The 19,815-nt window shown below is 51.5% G+C and overlaps 2 long non-coding RNA genes across 2 annotated transcripts in view; one reads left to right on the top strand and one right to left on the bottom strand.

The window, feature by feature from the left end:
* LOC129533450 (uncharacterized) overlaps positions 1-19,815 on the bottom strand; it is a 101,598-nt gene that overhangs the window by 25,302 nt on the left and 56,481 nt on the right. The window lies entirely within an intron of this gene.
* On the top strand, positions 2,135-14,071 carry LOC109027083 (uncharacterized). Its single transcript, XR_002006226.4, has 4 exons — positions 2,135-2,185; positions 2,499-2,698; positions 11,009-11,160; positions 12,327-14,071. It is a non-coding gene; the product is annotated as an uncharacterized lncRNA (long non-coding RNA).

Here is a 19,815-nt window from a genome sequence, read left to right as displayed (position 1 = left end):
TTTGATAGTGAAATGAAAAACAGATGAGGAGAAGGGGTGAAATCAAGACACTGTGGAGCTCTGATGCTCAGTACAGAAGCCACTAGTCCCGTAGGCCTATCTAAGTTAAAATTAAAATTAAAATTAAATAGAAGTAAAAAATCTAGCCCTTCAGTTGCACGAGCCAGAGTGGGTATTTCAAAAGCTCAATAGACACACAGGACTAGGAGCCACTGTGTTGCACAGCTCAGATCTAAAGAACATTTCCATCACCACGGAAGGTTCTGATGGACAGCACTGCCCTGGATGAGCCCCCGAGTGGACCATGGGCACAGAGGTCCATCCCCAACATGGCGGTGCCTATCAAGAAGCCCTGATCATCACTTCAGAGCTGGGTCCTGAGTCTTCAGTCTCAGAAAAACCTCTACAGCCAAGGCCCAAACACTTCTGGGAATTTTCCCAGGATCCCCAGTGCAATGTCTCACCCAGACTTATCCTCTTATCTCAACAAAAGTTCCCTTGTGACTCATCTCCCAAGGCCACACTGTCACACTGCTCCAGGGGTGCAGCGAAAGTGGTGCCCCACTGCCCCCCCACCACCAAGGATACATCCACCCAGGACCCATGAGCATGAACTTATTTGGAAAAATAAATCTTTGCAGATATAATTAAGTTAAAGATCTCAGGATGAAGACCAGGCTGACTCAACTAGGTTGTTCTTAAACCTGATGACAAGTGCCTTTATAAGAAGAAGAGATGTCACAGAGGAGGAGGCCACACGAAGACAGAGGCAGAAACTAGAGTTACATAGTCACAAGCCACAGCATGCCAAGGACTGCCAGCAGCCTCCAGAAGCCACGAGCAAGAAGCAGGACAGATCACCCCTCACATCCTCCCGAAGGAGTCAACCCTGCCAACACCTGGGTTTTGAACTTCTGGCCTCCAGAAATCTGAGAGAATAAATTTCTGTTGTTTTAAGCCACTTGGTGTGTGGCAATTTGTTGCAGCAGGCCTAGGAAACTAATATAAGGGGTTAATGGCAAATTATGACTGAATGGGTTTGCTCTCCCAGGAGAGATGCATTCAGCATGGACGCCTGGCCTGTGACTTCCAGCCTGGACCCATGAGTCCCCACTGAGCATGAGCGCTGAGGCAGGCAAGCAGACGGAGCCTCGGGCCCCAGGGCCACCATTTGATCTGCACGTGCCAGGAGGAAGTACCTGATGGCAGTGGCAGAGTGCAGGATGTGGGAGCAGTGAGGCCTTTGCAGCACCCCTCAAAAGATGCTACAGAGATGGCTCTGGTGCCCCCCACCCAGTCTCTCCTGACCTTTCTCCCCTTGTGGCTCCCTCCTCCACACCATCCTGGGCCACTGTGCTCTGCCCTTTCTCGCTTCTCCTCTCCTGCTGATCTCATTCCTACTCTCATCCCAAGGCTCATCTCAAAACCCATCTCCTCCAGGAAGCCTCCTCGGACCACCCCATCCCAGCATGACAGCTGCATGCCACGGCAGAAGGAGCCCTGAGTTCCAGGCGTGGCCTAGCCATGCCCTCCCTATGAGACTCCCATCAATCTCTTCATTTCTTTCTAGGCCTCAGTATCCCCATCTGCAGCATGAGGGGTGAGGCTAGACCAGCTCTAGGATTTCTAGCTGTCACGTAACACACTCACCAATTTGCACCAGTATTCACCTTTTTTTTTTTTTTTTTTGCCTGGCATGCAAGAGATGTCAAATAATAGCAATAAACATTATCTATTTATTTTTTGAGGCAAAGTCTGCTCTGTCACCCAGGCTAGAGTACAGTGGCATGATCTCGGTTCACTGCAACCTCTGCCTCCCGGGTACCAGCGATTCTCGTGCCCAGCCTCTAGAGTAGCTGAGATTACAGGCGTGCACCACCACGCCTGGCTAATTTTTCTATTTTTAATAGAGATGGGGTTTTGCCATGTTGGCCAGGCTGGTCTTGAACTCCTGACCTCAGGTGATCCTCCCACCTCAGCCTCCCAAAGTGCTGGTATTACAGGTGTGAGCCACCACATCTGACCTAATAATATTAATTATGAAATAAAAACTAGCAATTATGGAGCTGATCATAATGCTAAATGCTTTATGTGTGTTATCACAATAGCATTTTTTTGGATGGATAGATGCATAGGAGGAGGGGAAAGGAGAGGAAAGTGGGAGGAGAGGCTGCACTCTAAACAGGTCTCAGACTCATGAAGGTAGAACCCTTGTTTCCCTGGCTGGTCCCAGCACTGAGCTTAACATGCCACAAGGGGCTCAACACATATGGGGAGGGACACCAAAGAACTTACAGAAAGGAGACCAGATTTAGGAAGTATCTTACTTTTGAACAGGGTCTGCCCTTTCTCAATGACCTATCCACCCCCACCTGCTCCTTTGAACTTCAGAAGCTTCTGAAAGGAATCAGAGCTTCAAAGTAAGGGACTGCCAACCATAACAGGATCCCTGCACAGATACTGACCAAGTTGGGTGCATCTCTGATTTTTTTCTCCAGCCCTCTTGCCTGAGCAATCTGACACAGAGGCACATGAGCAATCAGCACGGAACCATCGACCCACAGGGTTAATCCCAATGTCAATACCTGCTAGATGTCAGGGATCCCCCGGGCTGCTGGCGAGCCATTTGAAATGACCCATCTGCTGCCACCTTGGCCTGCTCCTCTGGGCCACCTCTCTCCACCTGCACTTGTTTACTGTGAGTAACCTGACCCCAGTGGGCCCAACCCAGGTGTGTTAGTCCTGACAGGGCCAAGAGGCCAGGACAGCTGCTGCCTGGCCTCGTTCTCAGTACCCTGTGGAGAAGGGGCGGCTCACTGGCATTACCCCATCATTCCGGCACTAGGACACACGGCTGGCTTCCCTTGGGGTGGAACTGCTGGTTCCAAGGGCACAAGGCAAACCCTGTGAGGTCCTAGCAGCTCCTAGCGCATCTGCTAAACGTAAGGCATTTGCTCTCCTTCTCCCCCACGCCCCCAGGGAAGACGGCAAGGCCGCCGGTGCACTTCGCAGTGCCAGGAGAAAGGCGCCTCATGCTATTAGCTCAAATAAGGAAAATCATGCCGGGAAGATTGAATTTTCCGCAGACTTGTTTAACCTGGTGATTCCTGAGCACTTGGCGCTGGCAGCCACGGGGGAGTGGGCTGCCAGCCGGCACTTTATCAGCCACTTCTCAGGACTATTCCTAGGCTTATTAAATCAGCATGAGTCACTCCCTTGCCTTCCTCACAAGCATGAATCACGAATCATCAAAACCCAAGCAAAATGCATGACTCAATAGTTTCTTCAGGGCCTAAAGGGGCTAGCGAGCTGGCGGTAGGGTGTTGTCAACCCGAGACCTCTCCCTACCAACAAGCAGTACTTTCCAGGGAAGGCAAGGGGGCTGCCACAGGGCAAACAGAAGAGCTCAGAGGAACTTTCAAAGACCTTGCATGGGCTCAGAAACACGCAGACCTGGGCTCAACCACACACTCGCGCAGTTCTGCTGTATGCCAGGCACCTTGACAAACACACTAGAGGAGCCAGCAGAGAGCAGGACTAGCCATTCTCTGCCCCTACGTTGCTTACAGTCTAGAGGGAAGTGTTTGAAGTAGTTGGGATCCTATGTTTATTTCCTTCCTAGCTAGGAAAACTTGGACAAGTCATGTAACATCTCTGAGTCTCAGTTTCCCCATTCTAACGCCTGTTCACAGGGCTGTCCTAAGGATTAAAAGAGCTAATACACATCAAGTCCCTCACACAGTCCCTAGTGCATTGTACCTGCTCAACAAGCATTTGCCCTTTCACTGGAGAGAAAATGACCCGTGATGTCTTACAGAGTTCAGGGAATCCTCTGCCAATCCCCACCTACCCTCCCCTTTGCACCCAGACCTGAACTCTGGGCACCCCTGCAGCTGTGGCAGGAGAGGGCAGTTTGGTCCAGGGTTTCCTTCCTGGGACAACTGCTCCCTAGAGCCTCAGCACCAGTTTCAGGTCTTCCTTCCTGGTAACCCATGGCAACTTTTTTTCTCTGCAGCCTTTCTCCTCTGGTCTTTTGGCCAACAGGTCCTGACCACACTTTCAGCTTCTGGTCCTCATCTTTCTCCGAAGAGCTAAAGACTGCAATAAGCAGCTTCCTCCCTGCGGCCTGAGTCACCCTACCCTGCCCCTCCCTGCTCACTCTCCCAGAGCAAAAGAATTGAGTCTTCCACTTTAACCCCCACACTGGACTCCCCTACCTCTCCAAAAACAAACTTCTCTCCCAGACCCTCATTTTCCAGTCCCAGGACTGGAAACATCACCTTCAGGGCTGCCACATACAGGGCAAAGGCTGTGCACTGCCCAATAGGGTCAGGGAAGGTCACATACACTGACATGTGTGGGCACCCTCGGATTGAGCAATAAGGTGGCCCTGTGCCCGATGCATACATTGAACCTGCATTGTTGGCCAACATTTGCTGAAACCTTCTGCATGCCAGATCATCTCCTTTAATCCTCACAATCCTATCAGGCAGGAACTATCAACTCCCCCACATCCCTGAGCAAACTGAGATCAACACGCAGCGAATGCTGGAGCTGAGTGAGGGGCCTGAGCCAAGACCTGGAAGAGATGAAGGGTGAGACTGTCAGGTGGAGAAGCTAGGGTGTAGATAGCAGAATCGAAGAGGCCATGGGAGCTAAGTCAGGGCAGGGACATTCCTGGGGCTCTGCCTTCCTTCCTTCCCACCACTGGGGCTGGCCTCTGATGCTGGGAGCAACTTTATAAAAAGCAGACTGTCCTCACGACGGTAGGGAGGAGACTCTATCTACCCACCCCACTTAGGACAAAGAACTCTAGAAGAGGCCATGTGTCCACAGGTGATAGCAGGGCTGCCCTAAGTGAAGGGGGAAGTCCCTTTCTGGGGCCTCCACAGCCCAGTTGGAAACCCTCAGCCTAGAAACAATAGAACACAACAGACACAGTGACTGTGTTTGAGCCATTTCACTGTAACTTCATTTTCCTACTTTTATCTAGTCCCCAAACATTATATAATTTTTAAATGGAACAAAATTTTAGCAAATATCAAAGGTGGAACAAGTGGAGGCAGATGTGGAAAAGAAGAAGGAAGAGGAAAAAAAGAGAGAACATATGAAGATTGAGAAGGTGAGGGCCAGAGGAAACCATCAGAGCTAAATGTGAGACTTTTTGCCATTTTCAGGCCCATCTTTCCCGCAGAGGAAACAGTGATAGCTCCCACAAGCAGAGAGTGGGAGCTGCGTGAGGCCTCACCATCATCTGCAACAGAGGTCAGAGACACAGCCCGGCCCCTCTAAACAGAAGAAGGGGGCAAGAAGAAAGGGCCTGGCCAAAACTGGGGACTCCAAGCCACCTGTTTGCCCATCAGGGTCCCAGACCACAGCTGCCACTTTGGGCTGAAACTCCAGGGGCTCCTTGACAACTCCTGCTTCTAAGGAAGCATCTGCTGGTGGCAAGTGCCCGCCACCCACTGAGCCTCCTCCAACAAGGAAATTGGGACCCAGACTCCTAAGGCTAATTCTGAGCCTGTCCTTGACCTTCTGCTCAGAGCAGCCACCTTCACAACAGAGAACCCTTTGGGGCTGACCAAACACTTGCCCTTGCAGGCCATCACGGGAGACTGAGAGGAGCTCCCACCAGCACACACACACCCATCACTGTAGGCCACTAACTTCACAGGAGAAAGAGCCTTGCCTGGGTCCCAAGCACAGACACATAGCCACAAATAGGGGTGAGACAGTCAACAACTTTCCATCCCAGTCTGAATGAGGTCCAGCAAGGCCTTCTTCTAATGCCAGAACCAAGAGGGACCTGGAAGTGACAACTGTGTCATGGTAGGGGTCAATTACCCATGCTAGTAACACATCTGTGCTGGGTCTCAGGGTCACCCAGATGGTAGGGGGATTTATGGCCCAAACCTGACTTCCCAGAATTCAACGAATTCAGGAACAGAGAGAAGCAGAACCAGAAAGAGCTCTCTTCCAGGTCTCACTGGGAGCCAGTATATTTTTGGAGGGCTTTGGCCTCGCCGGCTTGCTGTACTTTATTGCTGGCAGAAAGATGGGAAATTTATTACTTTACAAATCATACCCTTCGCAGCATAAATGAACTGTCTGGCTGCAGCACGCTCGAGCCTAGATGATTTGCGAAATGTCTAATGGTAAGCAGGGTTATGCTATCTGCTTACGGCCTCCGAGACAAAAGCAAGCCGTAAGGCAGAGCATCTGCACAGTGTAACTCTAGGCCAGCAAATTGGCTGCGACGCGTAAATGTTGGCTCAGCAGCATTACATAATTCGGTGTGCTCGGCCGGGGACTCAGAGGAGCACAGGGCAGCCCCTCAGCCCAGGGAGTCGGCTCTGACAGGGCTGTGCGTGACAAGCGGGGCACCAGTGGAGTTCAGGGCCCAAGGTCAGGGTCAGGCCGAGCTCCACAGCCTGGCTAGTCCTGAGGCCTGCTAGTGATCAGAAGGCTGGGGCGGACCCTTGGGACTGCCACGGCAAGGGAGTGCTCTCTACATCCCTTCTGCTCCAAATTCCCCAAACCTGAGGTGAGGGGGATGGTCTTGAAATCATTACAGCCCCAGTGTGCAGACAGGAGCTGGTCAGCACCCACGGCCCATGGGCTGTTCCCTCTGGCCCGGCTGGCAAGAGGAGAGGACTGATCACAGGATCCATCATTACCACTGACAGGCTCATCCACCGCCTGTGATGCGGGATGTGACTAGAAGGGAAGGGAAGGCATGCCCATGTATACAGAAAACCGAGCAAGTCACTTGATCTCTCTGAGCTTCAGGGTCATGTGAGTGGTAGTGCAAGATCCGAAGTCAGACTGTTAGGATCTTGCTCCTCATGTATCTATGCTTTACATGGCACTTAACGCTCATTATCATCATGAAGCACTCAGAACCACCCGTGCAGTATGCATATCATCATCCCCATCTGACAGGTGAGCATATTGAGGCTCGGGAGAGTCATAGCACTTGACAAGGCTCATGCGGCTAGTGAGTGGCAGAGCCAGGATTCAAGCTCAGGATCTACTGGTTCTAAAGCTTCCGTTTTTTTTTTTTTTTTTCACACAGCACTTCTCTGCCTCTCATAATCTAGGGTGTCATTTCATGGCCCCCCATCATCTCACACTGTGCTGTTTGCTGGACCGGGGGGTCCTCAAGTGAGGCCTTGAAGGTTGGACTACTGACCCAACATAAGCTCTGCTGGGCCCAGGCATGCAGTAGAGGTATTGACTCAGACAAACCTTCTGTTCGTCTTGGCTCAGGGACTTGGGTGAACTTCCCAGAAAGGAGAGGAGCCAGCAGAACTGGCCCACTTTCAGATGAGCCAAAGGACACTGCCTGAGTGCAGAGACAATCTTAAATTCAGGCTTAGGATGTACAACCGGGAAAAGGTCAACTGGTACTGCTTCTCAGCCTGGCAAAGTCTTTAGCTGAAGAGTAAAAACAAAAAAGCTTTTGAACCATTGATTTAAAAACAGGGAATGGTATTTTTAAACACTTTAACAAAACTGTCTTGTTACCATGGCTAACTTTGTGCCACTTGGCATTAAAAATAAAAGGCTGTTTACTGAATACCTATCTAAAAATAGCCTCACTTCTACTCACAGCCTTGTGAGACAAGCAGTTGGCCCCAATGATATCATTCTCTCACTCACTCACCTAATACATCCATTCACCTATTCACGCCTTCAGCGAAGCTCTCTTCAATCCCAGCAACAGCCCAGCAGAAAGGGTCCTTGGGATTTTCAATTCCCTCCACGTCAAATGCCAAGTACAGATTAGACCCCATGATCTCTGGAGAAGCTTAAATTCAGCTAATGGACTTTTTATGGCATGTAAACTTTGCCCTCAGTAAGGAAGCCTATTAGCCACATAAATAGTGCACACATGTCCACATGAAGCCCAGACTGCAGGAGGGTGACAGTACCCACTGTCAGCACCACAGCCACCAGTGGGATGAATGTTTTCCGGCATTCCAACCAAGGCCATTGGCGTGTCTCCGTCAGAACATTTTTGGCACATAACTAATACCTTGTATGACAGCTGCTCAGGAGAGGGTGAAGCAGGCATTCACTTCTAGGTCTGATCTCTTAAGAGAGCCCCTTAAGGCCCAGGAAGCTTGGCCTTGACCTAGGCAGGAAGCCACAAGGGGAATATTCTGGATATGAGCCTATGCCAGCTTGAGTCATTCCACATCCCCTGCTTCCAAGGGCCACGAAACTAAAGGAAGTTCTTTACCCTGCAGTCACATACTCCAGGAGGCTCTCGTGGCTCCCCTGACCCCAGGGGTACTCTTGTGGAAGCACAGGGAGAGGAAGGCAGAAACACTTCTGGGCCCAAGTTTCTGTGCTCTTCTAAGCCAAGTGCCAACACCAAAACAGGCAAAGACAAGAGACTTTTCTCTTGGCACATGCATAAAACACAGCCCCTATGCACTTGTCTTGCACACCCTTTTCTGATGGCAACCTCCCCCAGAACTTGCCTATGGCAACAGCAGCCACCAGGAAAGTGACCAGGGAGGACAAAGACTCTGAAGACACCTCTACATTCCTTTGATGAAACCAAGCAAGGCCATTTGCTCCACAGATCTCACTGTGGTTGAGGACACAAGAAACCAGTGCAACTCAAATGTTCCAGAAAGCAGTGCCTTGTCACATGCCTGGGGCCAGGGGCACCTGGAAGAAGCTAATAGAGGCATGGACCCCTCTCCCCAGAAAAGCTCACACAGCACAACACTCATCCAATGTCAAATGATTCCTAAGCCCCTGAAGCTTCACAGCGGTGCTCAGATTAAGAAACTCTGTCATGAAAATTCCTTAAAACAAGAAGATCAAGACAGCTAAGTAATCTCCAAACCTGCCATTACTCTCCTAGCACCCTAAGCTCTGGGATGCACAAAGAAAGAACCATATCTATGGCCGTGAGAAGGCCCAAGAGCCCCTCTGCACCCACATAGAGTCTCTGACTTCATGCTTGAAATGGAAATGAGGACTCTAGCTCATGAATCTCCAAGTTTTCTAGCTCTGTTTCCCTGCCTGCACATGACTATCTGGCCCGCTCTCCGTGATGGAGATACCTCTGCCAGGCTTCAGCTTCTCAGAAGATTCTGCCTCAACAGACATCTGTATTGATCATGGCCACCACCTGCCGGCCCCACCCCTGGCCCACTGACAACATGCCTTGTATGTTTCCTCTCCCATCTGCTACCTGTGGCACCAATCTATGGGCTATCATGGACCTTTGAGTTGGGCCAATCAGATTCCCTGATTGAGTGAGGAAATTCCAGGAGAACCACAGTGCAGCAGCAGATAAAGCCAAAACATCATGATGCTTCCAAAAGCTGGCAGCCTCTGGTTCTTTCTGGGTTGAAGAGACAGGAGCCAAGGAATAAAGAAATCCATGCAGAGGAGATGGTGAGAGCCATCCACCATTAGATGGAGACAGGTTGGCATAGGGAGTGGCTGAGCCCCCATCTCCTGCCCCTGGGACCCAGAGGTACTATGACCCAGAACTCACCTCCCATGGCCTGAGCTGAACTGGGCCACGGGGGCACTGAAAGCCAGGGAGAGTCCATCAAATGTGTCTCCTTTGATTGAGGTCTTTGAACCCCAAAGAGCCTCTCCAGGAAAGGAGACAGGCTAAAGAGAGCCAACTCGTGCAGTAGGGAGGGCTCTCTGGAGCATGGCCCAGCATCCTAACCCTCTGGGAAACTTCTAACTGCAGATATCTAGACCTCATCCAAGGGCAATTGATTGGAGTGGAGCTGTCCGTGCACAGGTTTATAAGCTCCCCGGGTGCTCAGGATGCTAGGCAGGATTAACTTGGGCCACATACCCCATTGCCTGCCTCACCAAAATGGAATCTCCAGTGTGTAGATGGCAGAGAACAGAGTGTGGGGAGCACTGCTGTCTTCCAGTTCCATATCAGTCTGGCAAAACCTGTTCTCTTCTCTTGTGGACTTCCAAATGCCACCCAGCCTCCTCCAGGAAGCCTACCCTCCTTATCTGAGTACCATCTTCCTCATACCCTAGATATCCACTGTCCCCTGCGGTTTTCAGCCTATATCACATGTGGAACCTTTTTGGGGAGCTCCTGGCCTGCGGGAGAGAGGCCTGTGTCCTCTAAGGTGTGGAGCTGTCCCTAGGCTTCCACTGAGCTCTGCTCTAGGTTAGGCCTGGCTGAGGGCTGTGTGGGCGGGGCTGGAGGTGGGAGAAGGACTGGCTTGCTGTTGCTCTTTTGCATCTCTCGCGGGCTCTGTGGAGGGTGCACCAGTGGAGTGGAGACAGGCTCAGAAGGTATTCATTGGCAGAAGTAAGACATGCAGGAGAGTGAGTGGAGCAGGGAGGGGAACCGGCATGATTCAAGCTAACCCTTCATACCCCTTCTTTCTTAGTATAAGGCACTCCGAAAGTAGGTATGGGAGAGGCAGGAGTGAGAGAAGAGGAGGGAGGAGTCGTTCTGAAGCTCCTTCCAACCCAGGCAGGAGGCCGGCTCTCTCAGGCTCCAGTGCCAGCTACCGGCCTGTTTGCCACAGTTCCAAGCAATCTGGTGCAGCTGGAAGAGTGCAGGCATGGAGAAGGCCATATCATGCAAAATGTGCATTTGATCAAGGTTGAAAACATGGTGTAACATGAGTTCTCCTGATCTACTGGATTTCTACAAAAGAGCCCTGAACTGCTCAGTCAAGTTCAACCTCAGGTCTCGGGAAAAATGAGTTTGTTAATTCAAGCAATTCCCCAGTGGTCAGTAGTTTATACCACATGCTTTGAAACAATGTGGCCTAAGTCAGGGGAGAAGTTGAATTACTTCCTAGGGGAGAGCCAAGGACTATCTGTTAACCTTGACAGGCCCTGCAGTCTCCTGCGCCGGCTGGCTGGGCTCTCTGCAAGCCCCTTCCCATGAGGCTGGGGGGAGGGCTCCAGCTCCATGGCTTGCACATTGATGCGGAACAGCCCCCTTATTCAGAGAACGATAGCTTTCCTACCATCCCCCTCCTCGCAGGCTGGAGGGCTGGGGTCTGCCGTCACCTGCCTCTCAAGAAACCTGTGCCTCCAGCAGCCACCGGGATCCACCGGGACTGTGACCCTCCTGCCAAGAAGACCCAGGAAAAGCCTGCTGGCCACTGTGGATGAGAGGCAGGCTCCCACCTGCAGGTCAGTCTCAGGCAGGAAGTTGTGGGGAAGATCCTTTTAAGAGAAGATTAATTATTGCCAAAGGCCTCTAGGGCACCTGGTAAATTGCATTCCTTCATCCAGTGAATATCTATTGGACATCCATCATGTGCCAGCTTCACCACACTAACCCATAGGGCCTCCTGGATAGCAAAGTGTGGACCTGGGAGAACACACAGAGGATGACAATAATCACCACTAACACCTACTGATGTACCCTTTAAGGCCCTTCACGTGGATTAGCTATTTAATCCTCACAACAACCCCTGAGCAAGTACAGCCGCTATCCCATTGCACAGATGAGGAAACTGAGGCACCTGCCCAAGGTCACCCAGCTGCTAAGCGGTGCTATGGCGATTTGGACTCAGGAGGCTGGCTCCAGGGCCTTTGCGCCCTTTATCACCTCTCCATCACCATTCTCATTATCATTACAACAAAAGCATTCAAACTCCCTGCTTCTCTGTCCCAGGCAGGAGTACCTGGCACCCAGGCAGTGGTATTCTTAGGGTAAATCCAGGGTCTGAGTCCAGAGCCCCTACCATTGACCTCCCTGCGCTGCCTCTCAGTGGAGTTCAGACGAGTTATTTCATTTCTCAGCTTCTGTTTCCCTCACTTTCAAAAGGCAATAGTAATTACCCATAGGGTTCTTGAGGTAATTAAATGAAATAATGGATAATAAAGTGTTTGGCATGGTGTCTGCAAATAAGAACCTACTAAGTCGGCTGCCCTTCAATTTATAATTATTAATAACATTATTGCATTAATAGGTGATACATGAAATTCCAGCATATAGAATCCCTGATCAGGCCAAATCTGGGGGAAAAGAACCATATCCATAACACTTTCATGATCATAACATTATTCTTTCCAACTTTGGGCTGATCAGGGTTTATAAGCGCTCCCATTTCACCTTTTACCAAAAGAAAATATCTTTCCTTTGCATCACGATCAACTGTCCAATGTTCTCCTTTTCTTCCATCCTCCTCCCTCCTCACATCCCCATTGTGACCCCAAGCATAAGTACCAGGGCCACCAGGTGTTAAGCAACAGAAGCTGCCACTATAAACAAGACGAGGAAAAAGAAACGCTTGCCACTTTTCAGGGATTTCAGCATCAAAACCCCCGATGAACTTGATCTTTTTTGGCAGGGTGTTCACTTGTGGCTCCTTCCAATAAGTCAAGCAAGATGGAAACATTCGAGCGATACAAGGCAGAGCTACTTGGGGAAAGAGACACTGGTATGCCACATCAGCGAGGACCACCAGGAAAGACGATTCCTTTCCAAATTCCAAGCCTCAACAAAAGCGACCACAGCAGTCCAGACTCCTGTCTCTAATCCCTACTTCCCCACGTGGACAAAGAGTGGGGATCTGTTGGCCTGAGCTCATGGGGTTTCACATCAGCCCAGCAGGACAGAATGCATCCCTCCTGACAGCCAGGCACAGGCTGGGGACCAGAGAGACCCAGCTGTCTCCACAGGGCAGGGCTGACACAGAGCCAGGGGAGGGTTGTGGCGGCCCACACTGCATGTCTCTACAAGGTGAAGGAACTCCTCATGTTGGCTGCTGAGCTGAGAGGTCACAGCTCTGCCTCACAGCACCCTGGCCAAGTTTTCCATGAAATCATCCAAAGCCAACAGGAGTTCCGGGAACCATCCATCTGGAGCTGCAGCTTCCTCCCTGGCTGTGGGGATCTTCAGATCCCTTGGGCCTGGGATAAGTCCACTCTCCACATATGTAGGGGAAACATGCCAGAGGGCCAGCCCTTGTTCCCAGACACAGCCCTGGCCCCTAGCAAGCCTGCTCAGATGCAGGGGGATGGTTACAGCAGACCTACCTAGCTGGCTAATGTCTCCCTAGTAGCCAATTGCAGCATTCACTGAGGGACTAGGCAGTCATGCAGAGGCCAAGCTCTAAAGGGCACCCACCCCAGCCTGTCCCCCAACAACCCAGACACATAGACCCACAGCTACATCCCTGTGCAAATGCCATAATCCCAGCTTGGCTGCACGAACATGCGCACCTCTCCCATCCATGGCAGCGGGCCCAAAGGGCAGGCAACTGGCAGAAAGCAGCTGGACACTAGGGGTAAGCTGAGGAAGACCAGCCCTCGGCCCCTTCCTCTCTACACAGAGTGGTGGAGAGACAAGGAGGAGCGAGGGGTACTGACCCGGGCCTGAGGAACACCTGACCCAGCAGCACAGAACAGAGATGAGAAATGGGCCCCATTTCCATCCCCCAAATCCTTCAAGATGACCACTGAAGCTGCAAAAAATCAATTTTCTGCAGCTTCTTCGGAAGCCAGGATTTATTTTCTGTGTGTGCAGAGCTATTGGCTCAGCTGTTTCCCATCAGCTTCCTGCGTGCTTCCAGGCAGAGCACGGCCCACTGCCTCCCTCTCCTTCTTCCTCCCGCAATGCTCAAACCCACACCCAAGGTAGACCCCTGGGAAAAGCAGAGGGTCTTGACTTGGGAAAATCAAGCCACGTGTCAGGAGTTCACCCCTGGATATCACCACCTCATGTTTCCAGAGTCCCCAGTCACTTGCAAAGGACCTCACACATGCCCCGGCTAGGAGACAAGGCTAAAGCCTGCGGAGTCAGAGGACGAGAGAGAGAGAGAGAGAGAAGGGGCAGGACAGAAGAGCCGCTGGACCCCAGATTCACAGGGCACAAATGCATTCTCTAGGTGGTAACATCAGAGCCACCACTTCTCAGTGTCAGTCCATATTTACTGAGTGCCGACTGCCCGGGACCCTGTGCCAGAGCTGCGCCCCAACCCCATCCATCCCGAGCTTCATGATAATAACATTATTCTTTCCAACTTTGGGCTGATCAGGGTTTATAAGGGCTCCCACTTCACTTTTTACCAAAAGAAAATATCTTTCCTTTGCATCACGATCAACTGTTCAATGTTCCCCTCCCACAGGGGTCCTCCTCCCTGACCTATGTAGTCAGGCCCCTGACAGTAGTGATCATGGACTGAGATGCATGGGCAACACCTGTCACACATACACGCAGTGGTGTTCAGCAAGGGACACTGCAGACCTAGTCAAACCCCTGGGGGCACCTTTAGTGAAGGCTTTGTGCCTCACTTTCTCTCCACAGTCATTCTTGGCAAATCCCGGCATGGTCTGCGTTTGCTCTCGATCAGTGCTCTCAAGGTGTGGTCCCTGGACCAGCAACATCAGCATCATCTGGGAACCTTGGTGAACTGCATTCTCATGCCCCACCCCAGGTCTCCTGAATCAGAAATCCTGGGGTGGAGCTCAGCCGTCCGTGTTTTAACAAGCCCTCTAGGTGATTCTGCTCAAGGTTGAGAACCACCGCTCTATGCGCCCATGTTGTGGGGGGAACAGGCTGCAGGGGTGGGGAGGGGTGCCACCCAGCTCCTCCCTCTGCCCTCCCTCAGCCAAGGTGCTATGCCAACCTGTCAGCTCACAAGCCTGAGGGAAGCCTTCTGCCCCCCAGGCTTCTCCTCTGTCTGGATCTGGGGTCCTCCTAGGCCCCCACACTAGGCTAGCTACCCCACCTCTTGCTGCAGGCTCCCAAACCCCCATGTGCTGATGAATATAAAATCTTCATTCTCAGCATAATTGAAACATACGACATGCACTGATCACATGCCCGTCTCAGGGGTCTTTGCACTTGCTGTTTCCTAAGCTAAAACCCGCTTCCCCAACTGGTGTGCTCCACTCCCTCACTTCACACAGGTCTCTGAGTAAACACCACCTCTTCAGACAGGCCCACCCAGACCACCTCGCCTAAGGGGAATGCCTCTTTTGCTCCATCTTCTTACCCAGCTAACTTTTGCTTCATCTCCACCGAATATTTTGTTGTATATCTACTAATTTGTTTGTGAGGTTTTGGTCTGTTCAGGGTTCTTTTTGTTTTGGGGGCTATTTCCGCCTCTAGATGGTAGACTCTACGAGGGCAGAGCTTTCTTCATCTTTACTCACTGCTGCATCCTCCCTGCCTAGAACATGCCTGTCACGCAGCAGGAGCTCAGGCAACATCCCGGGTAAATGAATGGATATGTATATAGAAACAAAAATTAGCGCAATCCACTCCTTGTATTTATCACCCTTGAACACACAAAAGCCAAAGCAAATTTGGAAATAAAATACAAACAAAACTACCAATAAAATTAGATGATGTGTTTTGCTAAAGTTAAATTGCCAAGAATGGGTTTAATAGCAGAAAGATGTGGCCTCGGGCCAGTTCTGTTTCTGTATTTCAATTTAATTAATACCAATGCAGAGAGTGAATGCCTGCAAACAGATGTATGCAAACAGACAAAGTAGCATTAATAACTTTAAGGCTTTGTTTGTAAGTTCGGGTTAACCAGCCTTGATACAAAACCAAAACCCTGCACACAACCCTGAGGCATCAGTTTTAATGAGGGATTACCTGATAACTCTATAAAGCTGTCCTGTTCACTTGAAGCCACATTAGCCCATGGTGCTACTAAAATCTGCCTTAAATAGACACTTAGTTCATTTCTTCCTAATTCTAACTCCAGCAATCTCTTCCTCACATATTTCCCAGCACATTTATTGCCAATGAACTCTAGCAAGATGCCACATGGCAAGCCAGAATCTGTTTGCCATATGAACGTGACCCTGGTCACCAGCTAATGGGTGCCTGGCCTCCGTCCTGCCCACAGGCATGAGCTTTGTTCCACCTTCACTTTGTCTAAACAAATGCAAGCAAACTGAACTTCCTTTGTACTGTGGACCTCAGCAGTGTTCAGCCTTCCCTCGGTGCAAACACAAGCAATCGAACAAACACCATTACGAAGACATGTAAAGGGTCTCTTCAGTGGTGCCGTAAATCCAAGTCACGAGGTGAGTACTCAGATAATCTTGATGAGATTGTATGAATTTTAACAGATTTTTATCAAAATGAAAACACAGACTTTTGAGAATTGAAAAACAGGGCTCCAAGCCACTGATGTCTTCACCTATTCCAGGGCCTGGACACTTGTCACCAGGTCCCCCTGAGCAGTATAGCAAAGCACTGACGTGCCAAATTCCAGCACACAGACCAGGCACAATCTTACTATCCGAAAATGCAATTGGTAAGCCACCACAAACTGTTCAAGTTCCAACCACAGCTGTGCCCCGCAGAGCTGTGAATCGTCTCACTGGATTCACACGTGTTGAAAATGGTTCTACAATTCTGGCATCTGCCAGAGCTTTCCAGGGATGAAGGCATAATGGGTGCCAAAGGTTTAATTAAAAATTTATGGAAGAAAAACTTACGCTTGAGAACATTACATCCACTCTCTTCAGTTTGAGTTTTAGTTCCCCTGCCAGTGTGGACAAGAGTGCCATGATTCTGTTTCATGACAACTTCTAAGTCCCGAGCCTCGCACCTGGAGGGATGCCGGCAGAGGTCATGCTCTGAAATGGGGCCAGCCTCAGCATCCTGCCCAAATGTTCATCCAGAAGTGGCACCTGCCCTGGGGGGTGGGGGGAATGGTGCCAAGATCAGCTGCCCTGGAGGCAGATGCCAGGTTCAGTTGGCCAAAGGGTCATCTTGTCCAATCTCCTGCCAGCCAGCAGGTCCCCAGCAAAACCATGGGATTTGGTGGATTCTCCTAAGACTCAGCTCCCCAGTCTTAAGCAAAACCAACTCTCCTTCTCCCATCTTCCATCTCCCCAGCTTCTGAGGACAGTGCAGGAACTATCCAGGGAGGAGACAACTCTCCCCAGCCTTTTCTCTCTCAGCAGGAGAGAGTTTTTCACTCAGCGGGAAGAGTTCTTACAGAATCTAGAAAAAACAGCTCATGCTGCTCTCCATGTGGCCTGAGGACTAGCCCTTACCCTCCTGTGGCTCACTCTCTCCCACACGCCAGGCACAGCCTCTGTCCTGGCACACACCCTCCAGTCTCCAAGAGGAGGAGGGAGTGCCCTGTGTGTCGAGAAAGCATTGCTCTGTGTCAGTCATCTGTATTCACCACCCAAATCAGGGGCGAAGCCAGGAACTCACGAAGACAAAGGCCTGGCAGCCCAAGCAAGCTGTGGGCAGGCGGCAGGCCAGCCAGGACCCAGCAGCAACAGAGAACGGACCCTGGGCTGGCACAGCAGCCAGCAGCAGCAGCCCTCACCTCCCAGGGACGGAGCCGCCCTGCCAAGGGCCCTGAGGCCTGGCTCCATGCCCACCTGCCCCTCACCTGCCCTCAGGGAAGCTTCCGTGCTCTTCCATGTTGCCAGTGGCCCTCAGGATGCCTCCCAGCAGGACCCTAGTTTCAGCTCAAGAACCCCAGAAAGGAGTCTGGGGTCTCAAGAAGAGGGGTTTAGCCGAGCTCCCCTACAACCTAGCCCAGCCTTTTTTTTTTTTTTTTTTTTTTTTTTTTTTTTGAGACAGGGTCTTGCTGTTATGCAGGCTGGAGTGCAGCGGCACAATCACAGCTTACTGCAGCCTCGGCCTCCTGGGATAAAGTGATCTTCCCACCTCAGCCTCCCGAGTAGCTGGGACGACAGCTGCATGCTACCATGTCCAGCTAATTTTTTGTAGAGAAGGGGGTCTCTCTATGTTGCCCAGGCTGGTCTTGAACTCCTGGGCTCAAGCCACCTGCCCACCTCAGCCTCCAGAAGTGCTGGGATTACTGGCGTGAGCCACTGTGCCTGGCCCTAGCCCCGCCTTTTTTTTCTTGAGGCAGAGTCTCGCTCTGTTGTCCAGGCTGGAGTGCAGTGGCACAATCTTGGCTCACTGCAACTTCTGCCTCCCGGGTTCAAGCTATTCTCATGCCTCAGCCTCCTGAGTGGCTGGGACTACAGGCACGTGCCACCATGCCTGGCTAATTTTTGTATTTTTAGTAGAGACAGGGTTTCACCATGTTGGCCAGGCTGGTCTCAAACTCCTCCTAGCCCCTCTCTTGATGGAAGAGAACCCAGGGCTCCTCCCAGAAACACATTTTGGTTAACTGCTACCTTCTTTTCGTATCTCCTCACTAAAAAGCCTTTCTCTAAGAACCCTTCCTGACAATCATTAAAGGAAGGGGGACATAGAAGTGGCAAGTGCATGCAGTCTGGTCAGGTTGCCCACCTCACAGCAAATCTCCCCCTCTGTCTCCCCAAGCCAGGAGACTGGGCGGGATGGGTGGGGCAAATCTGACCTGGACCCCTCGGTAACCAGTGGGTAAAAAGGGCAGGCTGGTTCCTGCTCAATGAAGTCATGGCACAGTAAGGTGAAGGTGCCCCGACGGTGGGGAAGGGCCCTGGCAGTCACCCACCTTGACCCAATGGGGCCACAGAAAAGTTGTGAAGAGGCCTTGGAAAAGACTATCTGGAGGAAGACTTGAAAGGCTGGGTATTGGCTTGGACCCTTGAGAGGAATCATCAGCTAGTCTGTGAATCAGGGGCCTCCTCTGCCTGTAGTTCCTAAGCACCTGCTGGAACTGGGAGCTGTGTTAAGGCTTCTACAGACATTCAACCTTCCCAGTGGTCCTAGGAAGTATATGATATCATTCCCAATTAGCAGATGAGATGACTGAGGCTCAGCCTGAGGGGCCCATGGTGCCATTCCACAGGTGTTCTTCACTGCCACTCCACGCTCCTGAGCCACACCCTCCTGCAGTGGGGAAGCAGCTCCTCCCTCTGACCATGAAGGCCCAGGGAGAGAGACTGACCAACTCTGACTCTGCCCTCTGTGACCACTGTCCTCGGCCAGCCCTCTTCCATGCTGTGTTAGTAACTGCATGGCCCCACCCTACCTGGCCTACCCTGGCCTCTAGCTCCACTCACATGCCCTGTGCACTCCCTCTCCACCTTCCTGGAGCACATCTCTGGCACCAGCACTCACCTACTCCAAAACCTTCAATGGCCCCTGATTTCCAGACTCAAGTGTGGGCAAGCCAGTCGCTGAAGGCCTTGTGTGATTAAGTAATGACTTCTCCTTTCTAGAGGTCTTTTACGGGACTTTCTCCTGTGGGGATACCATCTCCCACTCCAGTGGGACTACCCATTGGCACACTATCCTGGATCCTTGCTTTGCCTGAGATTTACCTTCTGCCTGAAACACCCCTCCATGCCCCAAAGACTTCAAATGTGTGCAAACCCAAGGCTGCTGCTTGGAACTGGTGAGCATGCAGAACTGTGAAGAGAGCTTATCAGCTGGGGCAGGGGCAACATGATGTGGGAGAAGACTCAATGGGTACACAAGCAGGCCACTGGCCTGAAGAGGGAATTGTGGGCACTCTCTGCTCCACACTAGGGTGCTCCCAGAGGGCTCTGCACACACTGCCCCTGCCCTGGCCCCTTGGCTCGCCATCTTGGCCTCCCTTAGCAACAGCAATGCTGAGTCATCCCTCTCCCATGGGCACGCAGCCCTCTCAGTTCTGTACAAAGCACAGCCGCAGCCACACAGCTCTTACGCAACTTGGCCCTTCTCTGTAAGGGTGTTAGAGGGTGCTGCTGGAGTGGGCTCAGGGCTTTCTCTCAAGCCCCATCTAGGGCACGTCTCCACACTCATGCCCTGCACTTGGAGGCTGGATGCTAGGCGCACCTGGGCATTGGATGGGTCTCTGCCAACCCTGAAGCAGGCATCTGGATGCAGGGATTCCTGAGGAGGGCGGTCTGAGGCAGCACTAGTTCACTTGAGGCCTCTGCTGACAGCAAGCGGGCCTGTCAGCA

This window comes from Gorilla gorilla, chromosome 4 (assembly GCF_029281585.2).
Source record: "Gorilla gorilla gorilla isolate KB3781 chromosome 4, NHGRI_mGorGor1-v2.1_pri, whole genome shotgun sequence".
Taxonomy (NCBI): Eukaryota; Metazoa; Chordata; class Mammalia; order Primates; family Hominidae; genus Gorilla; species Gorilla gorilla.
This window is presented reverse-complemented; position numbering and strand designations above follow the sequence as displayed.